The following is a 17587-nucleotide window of genomic DNA, read 5'->3' on the forward strand; positions in this document are numbered from 1 at the left end:
TCTACAATTGGTGCTTTGACTTAGTATAGATCGCAGTGAAAATATAAAACTTGACTCCATTCAAGTGGAATCAAATTTTCTAAGCCAGTTAGGCTAACTGAAGAGCAGGTGATGATGGGTGCAATATTGCAAGTATACGATTAATGTGATGATGAGAGAATAATTCAACGACCTTTATGGAAAAAATAATGGATTACAGAGATTGCTGTACGTGTTTCCCATGTCTTTGCCTCCGATTGGTTTAGACACTGGAATCAGTCCAAGAACTTATTTGCAGCGGGAGTTTGATATTTGACATTAGGATTTGGTAAGCCATTGAAGATTTGACCTCATATCACAGTTGTTAGATTGATCTCTACCAATTGACCCAATTAGACCCTTGGATTCGCGCCCTGATCGGGAGCGTCCAACCGCTCCATGTTTGGTGGGCCCCCGTCGCACAACGCCATAAAAAGAGAGGTGGGGGCCGGGGTACAAGGCATGAGGTTCACCTGAGCCGCCAGACACCCCACCTACATCATAACCCTAGCCGATCTAGAGAGGGGGCGCTATCAGCGACGGGAAGCACCGCCACCGGCCACCGCCGCCTCTGCACTGCCGCCACTGCGACCGCGTCTTCACCGCCGGACTTCACCGTGTCACCGACAAGCACCGCCATAGCCAGCTCGTCTTCCTCGAAGGCGGCCGTTAGTTTGCATCTCTGCACCCTCTCTCTCTCTCTTTTTGTTTCTCGCTTTAGCTTATGTTCTAAGGTTTGCCATGTTCTAAATTCAAGTATACACCCGCTAGATCTACAACTAGGTGATCCTAAACATCTATCAATGGTATCAGTCGCCTAGTCTAGATGTAGATCTAGTCTTTGGGGTAGAAATCACGAAGAAATCAGAAGGAGGGGACTCGATTCGAATCAGATTAAAATCCCACCCGAAACCCTAACCCTAACCCTAGAGTAAGGACAAAGGAGGGGAGGACCTACCTGGACTCCCCACCGCGCGTCACCATCGCCGTCGCGCTGTAGAATCCCATCGTCGTGCGGGCAGAATAGGCCGAGCCACCGCTCGATGCTTAGTCGCCGACGCACGGGCTCTAGGCACCGACACAGGACCGCTCGATGGCGGCGCGCTCACCCACTAGGGAGCGCGCGCTCTAGCGAGGGGACCCACGCCGGCGTCGCACTCTTCTTCTATGACGTCGGTTGCACTGAGGAGAAAAGGGGGAAGATCTAGGGTTTAGGGTGAGCCCACCACAGCGCGTGTGGGGATCAGGGCACCATTGTCCAGACCGCTCGACTACGGCACACTCAGCCTAGGGCGAGCGCGCACGCCGACGAGGGGACCGGCGGTGGAGCCGCATCGCTGCTCTTCTTCTGTCCGTGGTGCTGAGGAGAGGAGACAGATGGAGGTGAGAATGAGCTTAGGGTTTTCGGATGCGGCCGCAGATGCCGGTTTTGATCTTGCAAGGAGCGTGGATGGTTGTCGGATCGCGATGGACGGTCGGCGTTCGCTGGACCGAAATTGGCCTAGGCGGGGTTGGAGAATCCCGGCCCAAGCCTAGGTTGTGGCCTGGGCGAGGAGGAGCGGGCGCGCGCGCTGTGTTGGGCCGTTGCTGGGCCCCGAGCGTGGGCGGCATTTTGCCGCTGGGCCGAGCACTGTTTCAACGGGCTGGGCCAAATGAACAGTAGAAACTGAGTTATTGTTTTACTCATTTTTAGAAGCAAATTTTGATGATTTTTTGTTCAGTTTCAATCTCTATCAAAATTTGAACCAATGGGATAATTTTTTTCAGAGAGTAGATTAGTACAGTAAAATGCTTCTGAAAAGTAGATAAATAATTGTTTCATGTGTTCCGCTGCAATGTTAAAGTTTATTATCTTCTAATTAAATTCGAACCGACGGGAGAATTTAATTTGAAGAGCAGTTATTTTTATTCTGTAAATTATAATATTGTTATTTTTCTGACCAACGTTGATAATAGCAATATTATAATGGTTATTCATAAAGTTTTCTATGCATTAATTCTATTTCTGACAAACGGTGATGTAAAATTAGTGTAAAAGAAACTTGTATGTTTTAATTTTGACCAACGTTAAATTAAGACATGCAATTATTATGTCAATTTTCTCACTATCTCTGACGGTGTTTTTCAGGACTCAACCCAATGCCTTTTATCTCGCACATACCGCCTCTTAAAGGGGGCAACTACAGGGTATGGCGAGAGAAGTATGAACTAGCATTTGCGCTGTCTAAAAATGACCTAGCGCTTACCTTTCCGTGTCCTACTGAGCCAGTGGACCTGGTGAGGGAAGAAAATGAGTCTGATGCTGATTTCACTGCTCGGTAGCGAGATCATACAGAAGTGTGGATGAAATATGATCTCGAACGCAAGAAATAGGACATTTTAAACCACAAGTGCTTGATGGTGGCTAAGTCCACAATTTTAGATGCTATAAGGGGGTCTATCCTAGATTGTGATACCGCCACAAAGCTCTTCAAAGGCTTATGCTAGTACTTTGATCAAGAAATTGTTCAATAAGAAATACACTGGTGGCAGTATCAGAGAGCACATATTGAACATGAGCAACACGGCTTCGAAGCTGAAGCCAATGGATTTGGGCCTCAAGGATGAGTTCCTGATTCATTTGGCTTTTGCTTTCTTACCTAAGGAATACAAATTTTTTGTTGTTAATTACAATATGCAGCCCTACAAATGGGATATAGAGAAGCTCATTGCAATGTGTGTTCAAGATGAGGAGAGGCTGAAAAGCTCACAAGGTGACTCTCTAACCTTGTGAAGGACAACAAGTAGAAGAACTTCAATAAGAATGCCAAACCTCAAGGAAAAGCCCCTTAGAATGACCATCATCAGAATAACAACAATGCTCAAGTTGAGAAAGATCAGTGTAAATGGTGCAAGAAGCATGGACATTACCAGAGGGACGGTCTAGACTTCCTGAAGAACCTTCTGAAGAGAGGTGAGGATTTCATTATATTCATAGATGAATCCTTGTATTTAAGTTATGCAAAATCTACTTGGTGGATTGATTCAGGTGCAACTGTTCATGTTGCAAATTCATTAAAGGGATTCCGTACGAGGAGAACCCTGCAAAGAGGAGAAAGAAGAATTAAAGTTACAAATGGAGTTGAAGCTAAAGTTAAAGCCATTGGAGATCTTTCTCTAGAATTTGATGATGGTTTTAGACTTCAACTTTCAGATATTCTTTATGTACCCTCTTTGCATAGAAACTTGATAAGTATTTCAAGATTAGATGATGGTGGATATGATTGCCATTTTGATAATGGCAAATGTCGGATTGTGATTAATAATAAGTGTGTTGGTCTTGCCTTCTGACAAGACAAGCTTTATTTTTTTATCACTTTCTGAGAATGAAAATGCTTCCTCGTCTATGAATGCAACAAATAAGAGGAAGAGAGTGCATGATGTATCTTCGAAATTATGGCACTGTCGTTTAGGCCATATTTTGAGGGGGAGAATAGAGTGATTGATTAAGAAATCAATTCTTCTGCCTTTAGAATTTTTAGATTTAGAGCAATGCATTGATTGCATAAAAGGAAAGTTCATTAAGAAAATAAAGAAAGATGACAAAGGAAGCACGAGAATTTTAGAAATAGTTCACACAGACATCTGTGGTTCTTTTCCTATGAAAAGTGTGGATGGTTATGATTCATTTATAACATTCACAGATGATTATTCTCGTTTTGGCTATATTTATCCAATTAAGGAAAGATCATAAGTGTTGGATAAATTTAAGATATTTAAGGTTGAAGTAGAAAATCAGCATAACTTAAAGATTAAAGTAGTAAGGTCTGACCATGGGGGAGAGTACTACAATCGACACACCCCATATGACCAAGTTCCTGGACCATTTGCAAGGTTCTTATAGGAAAATGGCATAGTTGCCCAGTATTCTACACTAGGCGAGCCTCAACAGAATGGAGTAGCTAAAAGACGCACCCATACCTTAATGGATATGGTAAGAAGCATGATAAATTTCTCTATCCTACCAATAAGTTTATGGATGGAGGCGTTGAAAGCCGCCATTCATATTCTTAATCGTGTGCCAAGTAAGTTGGTGCCCAAAACACCATATGAGTTGTGGACAGGAAATGAACCCTCACTTAACCATTCATGTGTGTGGGGTTGTCCAGCTGAGGCAAAAGTCTTTAACCTAAACATAGGGAAGTTAGACTCTAAGACAGTCAGTTGCCATTTCATTGGCTATCCAGAAAAGTCAAAAGGTTACCGCTTCTATTGTCCTGATAGACAAATGAAGTTTGTAGAAACAAGACATGCTATGTTCTTGGAGGATGATATGATCAGGGGGAGCATGGTAGTGTGAGAAATTAATTTTGAAGAGAAGCGGGTATACGTGCTCACTTCGATGGTTTAGGAACCATTCTTCACGCTACCTGTTGTTGTTGTACCAATAGTGCAAGACACTGTAGTAACAACACATGTTGTTAGTTCTCCTGTGGAACAATGAATGAACATGAGGAACCTATCGTTTAGGATCCCATAGAACCCATTGTCACACATGAGGAAGAGCAACAACAGTCTCATATAGAATAAGCGTCATCTAACGAGGCCCCTAGAAGGTCTCAAAGAGCCAGGAGATCAGCCATTCCTGAAGATTATGAAGTTTATGAATGTGAGGAATTTCAAATGGAGGGTGATCCCACCTCATTTGAAGAAGCCATGAGAAGAGCTTACTCATCAAAGTGGCTTGAAGCCATGGAAGGTGAAATGAAATCAATAAAAACCAACGGTGTTTGGGACTTAGGAGCCAAGATAGTAGGCTATAAATGGGTCTACAAAACCAAACATGACTCCAAAGGGAATATAGAAAGATTCAAAGCGCGACTTTTGGCGAAAGGCTTCACGCAAAGAGAAGGTATAGATTATAATAAGACATTTTCTCTAGTCTCATGTAAGGATCCTTTTAGAATCATAATGGCGCTTGTAGCACATTACGATTTAGAATTACATCAGATGGATGTTGAAAGGATCAAGATGCCCAAGAGGGGGGGGGTGAATTGGGCTAATTCTAAATTCTCTTGCAATAATCAAATCCTACGGATAGCCCAGTTAACCCCTTGTGCCTAGAAAAGTGTTTATTTCAAACTAAAGCACAACAACCCCGCAACCTATGTTCCAAACTTACTCTAGCAAGCAATTCTATGGATGTAAAACAAGTATTGAATTGCTCAAAGTAAATACTCAAAGTAAGTGCTCATAGTAAATAGAGAGAGGAAGGAACGCGGCGATGTTTTGCCGAGGTATCGGAGAGTCGCCACTCCCCACTAGTCCTCGTTGGAGCACCCGCGCAAGGGTGTAGCTCCCCCTTGATCCGCGCAAGGATCAAGTGCTCTCTACGGGTTGATTCTTCGACACTCCATCACGGCGAATCACCCAAAGCCGCTCACAACTTGAGTAGGGTCACCCACAAGCTCCGCCGGGTGAACACCACACTCCCAATCACCACCAAGCCGTCTAGGTGATGGCGATCACCAAGAGTAACAAGCACGAACTCTCACTTGACCACGCAAAGCCTAATGAGAAGATGGATGCACACTTTGCTACTCTTGATTTGCTAGTGAGGCTACTCTCTTGGATTCTCAAATCACAAACACCTCACTAGGACCTTGCTCTTCTTGGCACTCACAAACGTGTTTCTCAGCTGTTGGAATGAGCAAAAGTTGCTCCACTCACGAGTGAAGCTTCTATTTATAAGGCAGCCTGAAAAACGAACCGTTATGAGCTTCTGCGGGGTGACCGGACGCTCCGATCGTTTTGACCGGACGCTCCGGTCAGTTCAACCCGCGAACATTTTTCAAGTGATGACCGGACGCTGTCAGGGTTCGGTCAGTACCGACCGGACGCGTCCGGTCGCTCTTGGATGCTTACTGGAAATGACCGGACGCTGGATACACAGGGTCCGGTCACCACTGACCGGACGCGTCCGGTCTCACTTTCTCAAGTCTAGACCCTTACTGGAGTCGACCGGACGCTGGTCCTCAGCGTCCGGTCACTCGACCTTCCAGCGTCCGGTCACTCTAGACTTGTTCTCCTCAGTCAAATGGACCGACCGGACCCTGCGGCCAGCGTCCGGTCGCACCGGAGCCAGCGTCCGGTCAGTATTTGACCCTCCATTCACTTCCAACTCTCGATCATATGTGAATGAAGTTTGCTCCAAAGGATCTTAGGCATTCATAGGAGCTACCTAGAGCTAGTTTTAACAAGTGTGCACCACACCTAACTCACTAGACTCAACTAGGTCAAGCTACCCGTTCATACCCCCCTTAATAGTACGGCCAAAGGAAAAACAAAGTCCTAAACTACTCTAAGTGTCTCTCCAACTCCAATCGACACTTAGAACTAGTTATCCTTAACCTTGTCGTCCATCCTTTGAAAACCGAAACAATTTCCATCGTAGGGGCATGACGACCTCGATTGCCCAATCGATCTCCATTACTATGACCTAACTTAATTGCCTCTGCAAAACACACGTTAGTCATAGTAATCTTGTATTGACATTAATCACCGAAATCCAACTAGGGGCCTAGATGCTTTCAATCTCCCCCTTTTTGGTGATTGATGACAATACCACCTCGAGTATGTTATGGAGTGAGGTTTTTTTGACGGGCTTGGTTCATATAAGTTTTTGTCAATAAGGACAAGAGAGTTAGTCAAGCTTATATGACCCAAGCCAACACAATGTACTCAAAGGATATGAATTAAGCACGAGTACAAATAACAACGCTCATTTGCTTTGAAGTATAAACGCGGAAGCAAAAGCAAATGAGCATTACAAGTGATATGACATATAGATAAAGCAAAGTAGAAGTCACACATGTCAAATATCACAACCATGTAGATAGCACTATCACATATATATAATAGTATGCATGAAAGTAAACACACAAATGCATAAGTAATAGTGTATCACACAAATAAAACTCCAAATGTATATAATAAGCTAATACTATATAACTAGCTCCCCCTAAATGTAGCTCCCCCTGAGACTACATACTCGAACACCCTCTCCCCCTTTGGCGTCAAACACCAAAACCTAGGGCGGGGTAGCAGCGGACGAGCCGGGCGCTGAAGAACGTGGGGCAAGCTGGAACTGGGCACCATCATCATCTGACCCTGAGCTCTGAACTGACTGACCCTCTGTGGCAGGAAGTGTCGCTGAAGCGGTCTAGGTCTGAGCTGGGGCTGGTGCTGCCTGTGAAGCTGCAAGTATGTCTGTCGTAGGATCGGACGAGGCGACAGACGAGGGGAGCCTCTGAGTAGTCACTGCGACTGGATCTGCTGTAGATGGACCGGCGGTATGCATATGAGGCGGAGTAGGCATGCCGGTCAACTCGCTGAAGGATGCTCCAAGACTCCTGGAGACTGACGTCTCAGGCACGAATAGCGAGGAAGACTGCTCTGGTGTGAAGCTCGTCTAAAGTGGAGTGAACTGCGGGGCTACCACGGGTGAGGCTAACCACTGGGACACCTATATAGGCAGTGAAGCAAACTGAGCTGGAGGCTGTCCCTGACTCTAGAGCCCACTGGGCTGTACTGCTGGAGTCGTCGAAGTGGTAGGAGGCTGTGCAAGCTGGGGCGAAGGCTGTGGCAGTGGGACCCCAATGGCTATTACTACATGCTGCATGAATCCCATGAGCTGCTGCTGCATAAGTAACTGCTGGTGCTGAAGGAGCTGCTGCTGCTGCCACTAGAACTTGTCCTAACGAGCCTGAAACTGTGCGAAGTTGGCAGCTGTCTCCTGTGCCTGTCGTGTCTGATCCTGCTGCATCCGCTCAAGAATAGCAATGAGAGCGGGGTCTGTCTGTGGAGCAGGTGGAGCAGAACTGGAGCTACCGGCCTCTGCATCATGTCTGCGTGGAGGCATCTGAGGTATAGGCTGGTAGTCGTCGTCAGAGCTATCACTATACTCGCTCACCTCCTGCTGTGCCTCTAGCTCCTCCTCCTCAGTGGCTGCAATCCCTCTGATGATCTCATCCTATTGAGCTACGGACTCTGGCACGTCAGGATGATGGCTAGGCTATCTGGGTGCCTAAGGAGTGGCGTGTCTGATCCTCTGTGATAGGTTGTAGGCTGGGAACTCTGTAGTGGCACCTGTATACTCATCCATCATACCAGGGGGCTTATCAAGCACAACTCTGCGGATGAGGAACGTGATCTAGTGAGCATAGGGAAGCTGCCTGCGACCCTTGAATCCCTCAGCTATAGTATCCTCCATCTCTGAAAGAAGGAGGTCCCAGATGTCAAATACTGTCATCTGCATGATGGCATTGAGAAGCCAGAGCTGTAAGCGAGTCAGGCCCTCCCTGTATCCCAACCTGGGAAGCAGTGTCCTCCTGATGATGGCCTCTAGTATCCTCACTGTAGGAGTCAAGTCACTGGGGTTCCTACTCGACCCCTCTCCAAACGGCTCCTTGAAGCAATGTCGCACTAAATCTGTAGGAGGCACCAACCCTCCATGAGGATGCCTGGGAGGCTCCTGCTGTCCATAACAAACCTCATGCATCTTGACAGGCTGCTCCTGTAGCCTCAGTATCTCTCTGACTCTGCCACTCGTCACTCTGTAGTCTTTGCCTCTAAAAGCAAAGTGAATGTATCTGTGATGAGGATCGATGTAGAGTGAGGCATAAAACTGACAGACCCAAGATGGTACATATATGCCTGTCCGTCCAATCAAATCTGTCAGTCCTGGCAAATATGACAAGTATTGTCGAATGCTCTCTCCGGCTACTGCCACAATAGACTCTATCTGACAGACCCTCTGAGATCTGAACACTGCCCCACTGTTGAGATATGCATTGTAGAAATCCTCCTGCAGTGGCGTGTAGAACCCCTCAGCTGCTCTCTCATCCCTCCTCGGAGGAAACCAAACCTCAAACTCAACAAAACATAGCTGCTGAACCTGCCTGGCTGTAGCTGCCCTCAAGTCGAGGTGTACCACTGGAGGTGGACCCTGTGGTCTGGGCGGAGGGTGTGAACCCCTGCGCTGTGTAACTGGCCTCGGTGGACTGCAGCACTGGTATGACTCGAGCGGCGTAGCTGAGGTGCCGGCTCGGTCTCCTGACTCTCCTGAGTCTCCTGGGCTGACTGAGGCTCTGCTGGTGGGGGCTGCTACTGTGCTGACGGACCCTCCTCAATGGCAACCCGTCGTCCTGCAAACGTGGCAGTCCCAGCTGGACTACCATGACGACGCTCAACATCCTCAATCGCAGCTCTCAGTGCTGGTGAAACCGGCTGATCAGCAATGACAACTCCGCTGTGGGCACCACCTCTCTCGGCACGCTCTGCAGCCTCTGCAACAGCTGCTGCTCTCGCTGTCTCTGCGTCGGGGTACTTCCGCTTCTTGGATGTCACCTGCTTGGTTGACTTGCCCTTCGATCCGGCTGGCTAGCGAGGCGGGGGCCTCCGATCATCATCACCTGGGCCACCACCAATGTTCTTGGTGCGAGCCATCTGAACAAACAAGATGGTGAACTGTCGCTGATGAAGATCAACTGTCAAACTGCCGCTTTCGAGGCTTGGCCTCGATCCTTACTCGCGAGCTTGGCTTCGAGGAGGCCAGCGTGGTGCTGAGTAGGCGCGGTGGCGCACGGGACGGCGACGCGTGGCTGTAGTGGCGCGCGGGCTCGGCTGGAGCGCGGTGGCTGTGGGCGCGGTACGGCGGCGCGTGGCTGGCGAGGGGGCCGGGAGCGGTGGCGTGGCGAGGTTGGGCGCGAGGAGGCAGCGGCGCGACTGTGCGGCTGCTCGGGCTAGGGCATGACGGGAGACAGAGGACACGGGTACGGTTAAGTAATCCCCAAAGCGTGACAGAAAAGAAAACGGGGAAAAGAGTCCTTAAGACGCGCGAGATCCACTGACCGGACGCTCCGGTGGTAGCGACCGGACGCTACCACCCAGCATCCGGTCGATTCCAGAGAGGGCCAAATCCTCTGGAATCGGGACCGGACGCGTCCGGTGTTCCATGACCGGACGCAGGCAGGGTCCGGTCAGTACTGCTTGTCCTTCCTTGATCGACCGGACGCTGAACCCTTCCTGACCGGACGCACAGACGCAGCGTCCGGTCACTCCCTCATCAGCAGTTCACCTCCTGTGAACTGACCGGACGCTGGACAGCAGCGTCCGGTGCACCTTTTCCAGCAAATCTTCAAACTTCCTTCGCGCTGCCTATTCTCAATCAAGTCCCAACTTGAATAAGATCCAAATAAACACCAATTGGGACTGATGTGAGTGATCTCTCTCAAACCCTCATATTTTTCAAAATATTTTGCCTTAGGCTATACATCTTTTTAAGAAAATAGGCAACAAGAGGGCAAATGGAACAAAACGACAAAACAACATTCATGCATATGTAATACTTGTAAGTAAATCTAGTTGCTTGTCAAGTTTGATCCAAGGTTAAGCTTCTTCACACGCTTTTCGGCGGTTATCTTAACCATGTTAGACAAGCCCTATATGCATTGCCACAAATTAAACATGTTGTATTTTACAATGAATGCAAGGGACAACACAAGCTCAATTTTTAGTGAAGTTACTAAAATCAAGTACATTGAGCTCATTCCGCAATCTATAAAATGTAGCCTCATCTAGCGGTTTAGTGAAGATATCCGCTAATTGATCTTCGGATCTTACACCTTCTAGTGATATATCATTTTTAGCTACATGATCTCTTAGAAAGTGATGGCGGATATCTATATGCTTGGTGCGAGAGTGTTGAACCGGATTATTTGCAAGTTTTACCACACTTTCATTGTCGCACAAAAGAGGAACTTTCTCTAGAACTACTCCATAGTCTAGTAAAGTTTGTTTCATGTATAATATTTGTGCACAACAGGAACCCGCGGTAATGTATTCCGCTTCGGCGGTGGACAAAGCCATACTATTTTGTTTCTTGGAGGACCAAGACACAAGTGATCTACCAAGCAAATGGCACCCTCCGGATGTGCTCTTTCTATCAACTTTGCATCCGGCGTAGTCCGAATCGGAATTGCCAATTAATTCAAATAAAGCTCCTTTGGGATACCAAAGGCCAATGCTTGGTGTGTGCTTAAGATACCTAAGGATTCTTTTTATGGTAATTAAATGTGTTTCCTTAGGACTAGCTTGAAATCTAGCACACATACACACACTAAACATGATGTCGTGCCTAGATGCGGTTAAATATAACAAGCTACCAATCATAGAACTGTAGAGAGTTTGATCAACCGAGTTACCTCCCTCATCTAGGTCGAGATGTCCATTGGTAGGCATTGGGGTCTTGATTGGCTTACATTCATCCATCTTGAATCTCTTGAGAAGATCTTTTGTGTATTTCTCTTGAGAGATGAAGATGCCTTCTTTCATTTGCTTGACTTGAAAACCAAGAAAGAATGTAAGCTCACCAATCATTGACATCTCGAACTCCTTCGACATCAATTCACCAAATTCTTTGCATGAGTCTTCATTTGATGATCCAAAGATGATATCATCAACATATACTTGACAAATGAAGATATGCCCATCAAGCTTCTTGGTGAATAGTGTGGTGTCGACCTTCCCAATGGTGAAGCCCTTCTCAATGAGGAAGTCTCGAAGGCGCTCATACCAAGCTCGTGGGGCTTGCTTAAGCCCATATAATGCCTTGGACAACCTATAAACATGATTAGGATATCTAGGGTCTTCAAACCCGGGAGGTTGATCAACATAGACTAGTTCATTTATAAAGCCATTTAAAAAGGCACTTTTCACATCCATTTGATATAGTTTCATTTCATGATGTGATGCATATGCAAGAAGGATACGAATGGCTTCTAATCTTGCAACCGGTGCAAAGGTCTCTCCAAAATCTAGACCTTCAACTTGAGAGAACCCCTTTGCAACTAGTCTTGCCTTGTTCCTCACAACAACACCTTGATCATCTTGCTTGTTGCGGAACACCCACTTTGTTCCAATGACTCTTGCACCTTTTGGTCGCTCTTCAAGATTCCAAACTTCATTATGAGTGAAGTTGTTCAACTCTTCATGCATGGCATTGATCCAATCCGGATCTTTAAGAGCTTCTTCTACCTTGGTAGGCTCATAGCAAGAAACAAAAGAGTGATGAGCAATAAATGAGGTAAGTTTTTGAGATCGAGTCATCACCCCCTTTGTTGGACTCCCTATGATGAGATCTTGTGGATGATCTTGTAGGAGAGGTGTGTTTCTTCTATTGACCACTTGAGGAGGAGGTTGTGGAGCATCAACATCTTGCGCTTGTACCACCATTTGCTCATGGGAGATATGAGTATCTTCATTTTCTACTCTCCCAACTTTTTCACCATCTTGTGGTACATTTGATGAAGAAGGTTGGTTAATGACTTGTACATCATCTTCATCATCTTTTGGCTTGATGTCTCCCACCGGAATATTCTTCATAGCCTCCCTCAATGGTTCATCACCTACATCATCAAGATTCTCATGTGCTCCTTGGGAGCCGTTAGATTCATCAAATTCCACATCATATGTTTCTTCAACCAAGCCGGTGGCATGATTAAATACTCTATATGCTTTGGACTTCAATGAGTAACCAACAAGAAAACCTATATCACAATGCCTTTGAAACTTCCCTAGGTGTTGCCGCTTCTTGTAGATGTAGCACTTGCAACCAAACACCCTAAAGAAGGAGACGTCCGGCTTCTTCCCATTGAGCAACTCATATGGTGTCTTGACAAGGAACTTTTGAAGAAATAGGCGGTTGGATGCATAACATGCGGTGTTTATTGCTTCCGCCCATAGAGCTTTGGGGGTGTTGTACTCATCTAGCATTGTTCTTGCAAGAGTGATCAAAGTCTGGTTCTTCCTCTCAACTACACCATTTTGTTGAGGAGTATAGGTTGCGGAGACTTCATGTTTGATTCCAACTTCATCACAATAAGCTTCTATGTTTGTGTTGTCAAACTCTTTGCCATTGTCACTTCTTATCTTCTTGAGCTTCACTTCAAATTCATTTTGAGCTCTCTTGGCAAACTTCTTGAAACAAGATGCAACTTCGGATTTGTCATGAAGGAAGAACACCCATGTATATCTTGAATAGTCATCCACAATCACAAGACAATAGAGATTTCCTCCCAAACTCTTGTATGTTGTTGGTCCAAATAAATCTATGTGTAGAAGTTCTAGCACTCTTGTGGTTGACATGAAAGCTTTAGTTGGATGAGTGTTTGCAACTTGCTTGCCGGCTTGACATGCACTACAAAGCTTGTCCTTCTCAAACTTCATATCCTTCAACCCTCTCACCAAATCATTCTTCATAAGCTTCTTGAGTGAGCTCATCCCAACATGAGCAAGTCTTCTATGCCATAGCCACCCAAGTGTTGTTTTGGTGAATAGGCAAGTCTTCAAGTTTGCATCTTCGGAGGTGAAGTCAACTAGATATAAGTTGTTGTATCTAAATCCATTGAATATCACTTGATTATCATCTACCTTGGATACAACAACCTCCTTCTCGGTGAATAAGCATTGAAAGCCAAGATCACACAATTGTCCAACGGATAGCAAGTTGAAGCTCAATGAAGCAACATAGAGCACATTGGAGATGGAATGATCATTTGATATTGCCACTTTGCCCAATCCTTTAACCTTGCCCTTTGAATTATCTCCAAATGTTATTTTCTCTTGTCCATCTACCTCTTCATTTAGTGAGGTGAACATACGAGGATCACCGGTCATATGTTGAGTGCAACCACTATCAATAACCCAATGACTTCCACCGATCTTGTAGTTCACCTACACACAAGAGATTCAAGCTTTAGGGATCCAAGCTTGTTGAGGGCCCTTCACCTTCTCAACAAGTGACTTAGCCACCCAAATTTTCTTAGGCCTACTCTTGTTGGGGGGACCTAAGAACATGACTTTCATTTTTCCACTCGAATCTTTTCTAAGCATGTAGTGAGCATTGAAGGCAAAGGGTCTAGCATGCTTGGGCAAGGGTTGTGGTGGTGGAGTTTGACACTCATGAGCAAAGTGGCCTTCTTGTCCACACTCAAAACATCTCTTTGGCTTTGGCTTTGGCTTTGATTGTTGGTGTTGAGCTTGAGCCTTCTTCTTCTCTACACTTGCCATATCTCTTCTTGTATGGCTTGTTCTTTTTCTTTTCATCTTCATCGCTTGACTCATCTTTCTTGCCCTTGTTCTTGAACTTTTCTTTCTTAGGCTTTGTGCATTGATGAGCTAGGTGGCCAAGTTCACCACAATTGTAGCAATCCATCTCGGAGATTGGCTTTCTTCTTGAGCTAGTAAAGAACTTCTTCTTCTTGCTATCAAACTTGATGCCACTCTTATTTAGCCTTTTTAGCATCTTGGTGGTCTTCTTTACCATGAGGGCAAGGCTTTCTTCATCATCTTCATCACTTGAGCTTTCATACTCAAGTCTTGCTTTGCCCTTGTCTTGGCTAGCTTTGAATGCAAAGTCCTTCTCTTTCTTCTTTGTAGAGGATGAGCCATCTTGTGGTGTGATGTGCATGTACATCTCATGAGCATTGATCTTTCCCAAGATTTGTGTCGGTGTAGCGGTGGAAAGATCACCTTGATGTAGCACGGTCACAATGTGCCCATATTTATCAATGGGGAGGACACTCAAGATTTTTCTAATTGGCTGGTTTTGTGAGAGAAGAACACTGTAGCGGCTGGTTGATGAACAGTGTTTTATGAGGAGGAACAACCGGCTGATCTGAAAAAACCAGACCAAGGTTCAGTTATTTCTCTCCACGCTTGGTTCACTTTCTTCACTAGTTTGGTTCAGTTTGCATGCGTCCTACTAAAGTTCGCTTTCAACTTCTCACTAGAGATGCTCCGAGTTTCCTAAATTCAGAATACAGAGTGATCAAACTCGGCCTCATGTTTCGCTAGGTACAACGAATTTTTCTATTCCGCACAGTTGTAGTGGAGTGACCTTTATAATTATGGTTGGCTTAGGTTATAGGTTCACTAAAGTTAACGAATTGATACGAAAACTTTAGATCAAGCATGAGAACAAGAATAAGTTCTTAAGCTGCCTTTGTAATGCTTCAAGTTCCTTTTGTACTCCTATAATAAGAGCTAAATTATGACATCCAGTGAGATTTCTTTTCAGAAAATTATCTTAGGAGAAGAGAAACACGTACGCAAAAAAAAAAAAAGAGAGTACTTCTAGTCCATAAACCATAATAATTACTACACCCACGGAATGGTATTGAGGAGAACAAAAATTACTTGAATTAACAGAAAATTTAGTTTTTATCTCATCTGATTCACGGGAACAAAACGAATCATGCAATCGATCCATTCCCGTTGACCAGTGCAGCGGCAGCCTTCATCTTGCCGGCGACCTCCCCAATCGCTCGCCGGGAAGGCCCTTCCGACGACCACGCCCGCTTCGAAGCCTGACGCAGCTCTCTCGCCCGGCCGCGCACCGCGCTTCCCTTCTCCCCCTCCATGAGCTCCCTCACCGCGGCCGCGATCTCCTCGCGCGTCACCAATCCGTGGCCGTCGCCGCGCGCCGCCGGCCGCAGGGCCACGCCGGTCACCTCGGTCAGGATGGCCGCGTTCGTCTTCTGCTCCGCGTACAGTGGCCACGCGACCATCGGCACGCCGGCCGCCACGCTCTCCAGCGTCGAGTTCCAGCCGCAGTGCGATACGAAGGACGCCGTCGCCGGGTGGGACAGCACGCGCACCTACGGCGCCCACGCCACGACGGCGAGGCCCCGGCCGCTCGTCCTTTCCAAGAATCCCTCTGGCAGCCATGCCAGTGGGTCGTCCTTGTCGCCGGGGATCGTCCCCAGGGCGCAGGGGTTGCCGTCGAGGCTCGGCATGCGAACGACCCAAAGAAACCTGTGGCCGCTCATCTCCAGCCCGGCGGCGAACTCGGCCGTCTGCTCCACGGATAGCGCGCCCCCGGTGCCGAAGGAGATGTATACCACCGAGTCCTCCGGCTGGCGATCCAGCCACTCCAAGCATGCCGAGCCGATTCATCGGCTTCTTCGCTGGAGCTTGACCGGACGAAGGGCCCCACAGGGTACACCGGCGGGAACGCGCCATCCTCGGCGTCCCGCTTGAACGTTTCCGCCATGGCGACCTCCAGCTCCTCGAAGCTGTTGACCAAGAAGCCGTCGGCACGGCCGTATCTCCGCGCGTCCTCAACGAGATAGGCGTACACCGGGTCGTTCCGGTCCCGGAACCCCTCTGGGAGGTCGGCGTGGCGGAGAACCGGGCCTCCAGGGAGCGGGAGCGGGTCCGGGAGGTCACGGTATTCGCCGGTGATGGCGTCGTCGCCATGGAGCTCCACAATGTGGCGCATGATGGAGATCATGGCTAAGCTGTTCGCGAAGAATACGTACCCCTGCGCGCCGAGCTCCGCGCCGAGCGGCAGCGCCGCGGTTCCGAAGAAGTCGCAGACGAGCGCGGTCACCGGGCCGTGGCTGGCGCCCTCCAGGAGCGCGCGGAGGTGTGGCAGCGAGCGCCGGACGAGCTCGAACATGAGGGTACCGAAGCCGATGTCTGGCGGGAGGTCGTCGAGGGACACGGCAGGGAGCACCGCGGTCGCGACTGAGGACGGCAGCGAGGACAGCACCGCGGCTTCCTTGGCTGGGTCGGACATGCCGGTGAGCGTGACCAGCGTGACCGCGAAGCCATGGTCCGTGGCGAGCCGCCGCGCGAGCTCCACCAGCGGGATGAGGTGGCCCGCTCCGGGGCTCGCGAACAGCACAACCTCAACCTGCTGCTGTGACGGAAGCTTCTCCATGAGCTCCGACGGCGACGGCCACTCGGTCGACGCCGACGATGTGTCACTTGCACCGGTGGTCGTCGCAGCCATGTTGAAATGTCACCCTCGCACACGTATGGTTGGTGTGCCTAGGTGGCGCCTCACTTCGTAGTAGTTTTGAGCGTTATGTCAAACAATGCATGGCCACGGCGCACAATGGAGCCCTCTCTAGCTAGATCTACAATTGGTGCTTTGACTTAGTATAGATCGCAGTGAAAATATAAAACTTGACTCCATTCAAGTGGAATCAAATTTTCTAAGCCAGTTAGGCTAACTGAAGAGCAGGTGATGATGGGTGCAATATTGCAAGTATACGATTAATGTGATGATGAGAGAATAATTCAACGACCTTTATGGAAAAAATAATGGATTACAGAGATTGCTGTACGTGTTTCCCATGTCTTTGCCTCCGATTGGTTTAGACACTGGAATCAGTCCAAGAACTTATTTGCAGCGGGAGTTTGATATTTGACATTAGGATTTGGTAAGCCATTGAAGATTTGACCTCATATCACAGTTGTTAGATTGATCTCTACCAATTGACCCAATTAGACCCTTGGATTCGCGCCCTGATCGGGAGCGTCCAACCGCTCCATGTTTGGTGGGCCCCCGTCGCACAACGCCATAAAAAGAGAGGTGGGGGCCGGGGTACAAGGCATGAGGTTCACCTGAGCCGCCAGACACCCCACCTACATCATAACCCTAGCCGATCTAGAGAGGGGGCGCTATCAGCGACGGGAAGCACCGCCACCGGCCACCGCCGCCTCTGCACTGCCGCCACTG

General features: G+C 47.7%; 1 pseudogene; it reads right to left on the reverse strand.

Annotated features, from left to right (window-relative positions):
- Window positions 1-15175: 15175 nt before the first annotated feature.
- Window positions 15176-16981, reverse strand: LOC136463159 (hydroquinone glucosyltransferase-like; annotated as a pseudogene).
- Window positions 16982-17587: the final 606 nt, after the last annotated feature.

This window comes from Miscanthus floridulus, chromosome 7, assembly GCF_019320115.1.
Source record: "Miscanthus floridulus cultivar M001 chromosome 7, ASM1932011v1, whole genome shotgun sequence".
Lineage (NCBI taxonomy): Eukaryota > Viridiplantae > Streptophyta > Magnoliopsida > Poales > Poaceae > Miscanthus > Miscanthus floridulus.